Source organism: Silene latifolia, chromosome Y (assembly GCF_048544455.1).
Source record: "Silene latifolia isolate original U9 population chromosome Y, ASM4854445v1, whole genome shotgun sequence".
Taxonomy (NCBI): Eukaryota; Viridiplantae; Streptophyta; class Magnoliopsida; order Caryophyllales; family Caryophyllaceae; genus Silene; species Silene latifolia.
In genome coordinates, this window is record NC_133538.1 from 399,829,114 (window position 1) to 399,835,680 (window position 6,567).

The window sequence follows — 6,567 nt, forward strand, 5'->3', positions numbered from 1 at the left end:
ATATCAATTTAATTTGGCATTCCAATTTATATGAATATTTTAGCCCAACAAAATTTCAGTCGGATTATGCAAACATATAATACAATTACTTAATTAGAAGTCTAATTTGCGTAAAAAAGTGAAAATTACTTGACGTAATAAATTATACAAAACTTTGGCGTAGGAATGGAGACTATGCATCACCACTTAAATATGAGATCTTAACATAAAAAAGTAATGATTAGGCCTATGTTTTACGTCGTTATTAAGTATTACCACATAAAGCAACTGTAAGGATATGACCCGGGCAACGTCCGAGCTTGAAATCTAGTATAGTAGTATTTGTGGAAGTTTATAGCATACAACCGTGTATAATTCCGCTTATCAATTACTTAAAAAAGAGCCTGAGACCACGATCATCGTAAAGATGCGAAGATTTATATTAATAAATTTTATCCATTTTGTAAATATTTAACATCTAAAAAAATAAATGAGTAAAATGACACTATTAAAATACCACATTAAAAATAGTCATTTCACATGTATGGCTTAGCCTTTTACAAATTATAATATTCTGAACATGAAAGTACAATCAGTCTAAATTTGTAGACAAATGTCCAAATACAAAGTTATATGATCGAGTAAATACATAAACTCGGTCTTCTTGCTTTAACTCGACTTGAAAATCTCTCCGATACTTTTTCATCGCAACTCCTGTCGAGTAAACAAAATCACCAGTCATTGACATGAGCACATGTTAATTCAACTAAGGTGAACAACTAAATAAGATGGTTCCTTCAGAGATGGTCACGACATCTTTAATGTCATTGTTAGCGGAAGCAAACTAAAAACATAGTCTAGAAATATTCATTGTAACCTCAATATTTTGGCCTCGTGTGACAACATTTACACGTGCAAAGTTTGCTCGCCACCCGTTATCATGTTCAAAAGAATAATCACAGCCCCTAACAAATTTCGTACAAAGCCTCGTATAACCTCATTTGCTAACTAAATCTTCTCGTTCCATTGTTGCATATAACCACATAGTACTTTGTAGTTGTTTTAGGTTATAACATACAAATGGAAGGAGAAGTTAACACCAAGAAGACTACCGATATTTAGGCACCGAGAATTTATGCTTTTGCACAGATCAAACAATAGAGTTTATGGGACATGCTAGCATGATTTAATCAAACATGGTTTTTAAAAAAAGTTGAACCTAAAAGTAAGAACTTCTCGAAACATAAATATGACTTACTGTCATCCAAAATAATACCGTAAACAATCTTTCAATTGATTGCAAATTTCAATCTAATCGAAAATCTATATTATAGCTTGATTACAACAAAAAGTAGGAAATCCAGTTAAAAAAACGACTGTCAAATTTTTATGGTCTCTATAGGGACGCAAAGATAATTACGATATTTAAAAATTTCTTAACCCAGGTTTAATGGAACTACATAAATCATGTAAGACCTAGTAAGCAAACACGACAAAAATTTAACAAAACACATGCCGTCCAATAACTAAATATAGTAATAACACTTGTACACTATAGCACCTGTGAGTTGTGACACATATAAAGAATTTATGAGTCATTATATATGGAACACTTTCAGTCCAGTATCTAATTAATTTTTTTAATTAATCATATCCCTTGACCTCCATTATCGCTTACCCTTTTTCTATTTCACAGCGCCGATTTCGTGTTTAAGCTTATGTTATTGCTGGATTTGTTATGCCTAGCTTTCACTTGTGGATTTAAAAATATTTAATAATTTGATTTTTATTGGGAACCCCTAATATCTCAAAAGAGCAACCAAAATACGAATGTACTAAAATGGAGAACATTTTGCACGGACCACAATATAATTAGTCATCCCGCCTTATCACCAATATTGTATGTCAAATAAGTGCATTTATCTCAAGCCTATGCGTCGATAATATCACAGAATTGCTCCAAAAAGAAAGTCATGGACAACTAACTTTACACAAAAATATTGCTTATAAAATGTAGTATGATGAAAAAAACGCAAGGACTTGACAAACCATACAAAACAACAAAATATATTGCCTTATTTCCAGTGGTTAGCTTCGTAAGTCTTGCTTCTATTAATGATACAACATAAAATTCTGAGTAGAGAAACTCTTATTAAGTATAATTACATACCTCCCTATTGAACCTTTTCAAGTTAACGCTCAAGCCTCTGTCCCATTACCGGGATGCCTCCTCGAGCAGTAGCAAAAAGACTAAATTGTCTACAATCTGTTTTATTAAAAAACAAAATCAATTAAAGTAAAAATAGAGCATGCATATGAAGTCGGGATAATCAGTACCTAGTTCACGTACACAAATAATGTTGAACATAAAACTTATCAAATATCCAGACGCGAGTCACGCGACTATTACTTTGATAGTGTTCCTATGTGAATACCACACAAATTTTAGGGTCAACGTTAAAACAAATGTTTGGGCCAACAGATTAGACTAAAAGAATGAATAGTAGCAGAAAACAAATTTGTAACGACATTTCAAATAGAAATCTATGAACCTTACTGTTGGATAATAAGATATAACCCCTAGTATTCTAGTAGAACTGATGGATAATAAGAAAAAGGGTAAATTGATAACTTATACCTAAGATAAATTTTTTTGGAAACTTATACCCAAAATTTTATTTTTTTCCAAACTTGATACCAAATCTCAAACAAAGACATGAATTAATGGTTTTACCCTCAATAATCAACATATCACCACCTTTACTCCGCAACATTAATCACTACTCTCTCATCCACCACACCCACCTTACTACCGCCACGACGAATCACCTCCCTCGGTGACATAATCACCGGTGGGCAGCCACTAAATGTTCTCTCTCGTCGGCAGGCCCTTCGTGTGAGACCACATTAAACGCCCACAACTCCCCAAGACCATAAGAGCGAGCTACACCACAAACCCCACAAGGCCCACCTACACCACAATACCTACCCCCACCACCTTCACATCACTGTCACAACTTCCACCCACATCCCATCCACGCCTTGTCAAGAACTCAACAACTCAAAACGCTTAAGACTACTACCATCTTATGAAATGCCTAATTAATTTACCTTGCGTTCATAATCCAAACACCAAAAAACCAAAATAATTAAAAAAAGGGACACATTAAATGGCATTGCTTCATTTCAATACGTTGTGTTCCTCATCCAATTTAACCCTCAATTCATCAACTTTTCCATTTCATAATGAATCTTTTCCCTTTACAATGCTAAAAGACATAAGATCTGGGATTTTGGAGTGTGGGGGAGGAATTTTCAGTGGTGAGGGAGGGTTGTATTTGGTAGGGTCTATGCCGGCTGGACGGCACTTGCGGTGACAACCCGACACCGGTGGTGGTACAAGTGGGGGAGGATGTGAGCGGTGGTGATGGTGAAGGGGTGTGTGATGGATGATGAATTCAATATGGTGAGGATGGGTTATTGGTTAATACGACAGGCGAAAATGCGGCCATAGGTAAATTATTAAGCGTAAAATAGTCATTTCCAAGATTTGGTATTGAGTATGAAAGAAATGAGGATTTCGGGTATAAGTTTTGAAAAAATGTTATCTTAGGTATACGATTTGAAAAAGTGGATTATACTAGGTATAAGTTATCAATTTACCCTATCAAAAAACACCAATAGGCCAATGCCAAAACACAGTTGTCCCTATAGTTGCTTACTTATTCTTGAATACTGAATTACCTCATGTAGCAATTAACGAACATTAAAAGTTAACTTTGGTCCAAAATATATTGAAAGCTCTGCAAAATGATAATGACAATATATCATAGTTACAACTCCATCCGATGAAGAGGGCGGTTCCCTAATTACAACTGGAATGGCACCTATCTATGATTGAGGTTAACTGCACCTCCAAATCCCGTAGTTGGATTACCCTTTACACCTTCGTCCTTTGGCGCCTTTGGTTGCGTCGCTGCGAGTTAACCTTCTCCCCCTCCGCCTCTGTCGCCACCTCCCCCTCCACTTTCTGCGCCTTGGTTGCCTCCCAATCCTTTGCCTGGACCTGTGCCTCTAACCGTCCTCTCACCGCCCCCGTTATTAGTTCCACCCACCTTGATGCCTTTAGCTACCCTTTGAGCTGGGCCCCTCCGCCGCTTGGTTGGTTTAAAACCAACGTTGACGCGGCTTTCTCCCCTTCTTCCTCTGTTACTAGCCTGGGGTGTGTCATCAGAGACGGTTTTGGTTCCTGGATTTTAGGTTGGTCCACCCGCTTCCTTGGTCCTAACCCCTACCTGTGTGAGGTCCTTGCCATTCGGGAAGGGATTTTATGCTCTAGAGTCCTTGTGAATAACGTTTTGATTGCCTCTGACTGTCTGGATGCGGTTACTTCCATTTTGGGCACCTTTGCCCCCTGTGGACCTTTTACTAACATTATTCTTGAGTGTAGGACCCTCTTGTAGGACTACCCGCATTTGAAGCTTGTTTTTGAGAAGAGATCGGCCAACCGGGTCGCCGACGCCATTGCCCACTATTCCATTAGGGACGCTAGTATTTCGTCGGGTTGTTTTGAGTGGGATCACACCCCTCCTTTTGTTATAGAACTCTGTACTTTAGACTCTGTTTTGGCCTGCGTGCCTCTTTCCCCTGACCCGCCCCCGTGATGTACTTCTTAACTCTGTTTGCTTATTTATTTATATAATGCTCCCTTTGTCCAAAAAAAAAACAAGAGAGGTGCCATGTTCATGTAATTATTCTGATGTATGCGGAATCACCTATTGCTTAGAATGCTGTTGTGGAAGCGGGAATTAAGGATACCATATACTGTTCGAATGATGCAAATTTGGCAGCTGAATAACTAAGACTCACTACATTAATGGAGATGCATGACAAACTTTCAATTAAATTATTAGTTAGACAAAAATGTCATGACTTCAAGAGAAGGTGTGATACATTAGTCATACCTGTGCAAAAGAAGCTTGAAATTTCTACCCCTCCAGACCTATAGTAGCGACGTCAACAACCTGAGCTTAATTCAAAGGGATACCTATAGTTAAACAATTTCAGAAAAATAAATAAATTTAACTCTTAACGAAATAACTCGATATACCAATACATTAGTGAGACAATTAAAATAAGTATTTGTTTGACTTAATGGAATTAAAATAAAAACGATTATACCCTAAAAAATGGGTGTACAAATGACAGGGAAGCATGTTGAGATTATAAGTGTAACTTTACTACTTTACCTATTAGGATGGAATGAAGGTTTTCTCCGAGAATCAATACTCTGCAACCAATCGGAACGTCAATCAACCAATATTAATCAACCGCTACAACGATCAAACTATGTCGTTGAGGTTGGCGCAACACTTCTGGAAACACCGAAACATGGAGTTAGGAATTTAGTCTAGATTTTTTTTTTTTAAAAGATGAGAGGTTAGGGAGAGGAGTACAGCCATAGAAAAACATCAATAATATTGCGTATTTAATCCCCAAATCAGAATCACGTCTATAAAAACTGCAAATCAGCTAAAAAAACATAAAAACATGTATAAAAAAGAAGTGAATTACCGGTTCTGTAAGTGTCGCCGGAGACAAAACCATCGAAATTACTCCTTGTTCATTTATTTGGCCAAAAATAGGTGTCGTCGGGCGGTCTTTCGGTGGCTGCTCTACTTTGCGATTGTTCGTTTTTTTTTTTGGGTTAATCATGATTACACTACTTTTGATTTGGTGATTTGATGGTGAGATGAAATTAATCGTGAAGGAATGAGGTTAATTATTCAACTTTTTAGATAAAGAAATGAGGAGAACTTGAAGTTAGGAAAAAAATGAAGTTGGCCTGTTGATGGGTCAGATAGTGGGTAGTTTGAATTAGATAGTGGGTAGTTTTTACATACATGTGTTGTTCTGTATTGGGATATTCCAATTTCAGGGTGGCTTTTATTTGTTCTGGGCTGGCTTCAATCCCTCTCTTTGTCACCATGTATCCAAGGAATTTGCTTGAAGAGACTCTAAAGTGGCATTTGAAAGGGCTGACCTTCATATTGAATTCTTCCAGGATCTTGAAGACTACTTCTAAATCTTTTACATGATCTTCAGCCTTTTTTTATTTAACCACCATGTCATCAATATAGACATCCATCGTGTCCCCTATTTGGTCTTTGAACATCATGTTGACCAAGAGTTTGCAGGGTTGCCCTTGCATTCTTCAGGCCAAAGGGCATTACGGTTTAACAATATATGCCCCTTTCCCTGATGAATGCAGTGTTTTCTTGGTCAGCTGGGTGCATCTTGATCTGGCTGAACCCACTTGAGGCATCCATAATGTCAAGAGTTAATGGCCTGCTGTGGCATCTACCATTGCATCTATATGAGGAAGTGGGAATGGGTCTTTTAGGCAGACTTTGTTTAGGTCTGTGTAGTCTACACAGACTCTCCACTTGCCATTTTCTTTTGTACCACAACCACATTTGCTAGCCATTCAGGGTACCTGACTTCCCTAATCATTCTCATATCTAGCAATTTGTCCACTTCTTCATTAATAATTGAGTTGCGTTTAGGGGCAATCTTCCTTCTTTTCTG

The 6,567-nt window shown here is 37.4% G+C and overlaps 1 long non-coding RNA gene across 2 annotated transcripts; it reads right to left on the reverse strand.

Moving 5' to 3' along the window:
* Nucleotides 1-470: 470 nt before the first annotated feature.
* LOC141634540 (uncharacterized) lies at nt 471-5,818 on the reverse strand. Of its 2 annotated transcripts, none has more exons than XR_012539268.1 (5): nt 5,554-5,818; nt 5,229-5,354; nt 4,944-5,026; nt 2,150-2,245; nt 471-693 (listed from the first exon to the last, which is right to left on the reverse strand). It is a non-coding gene; the product is annotated as an uncharacterized LOC141634540 (long non-coding RNA). The 2 variants fall into 2 exon arrangements; XR_012539269.1 differs by having other exon boundaries at nt 521-693; nt 4,944-5,003.
* Between the last annotated feature and the right edge of the window lie 749 nt (nt 5,819-6,567).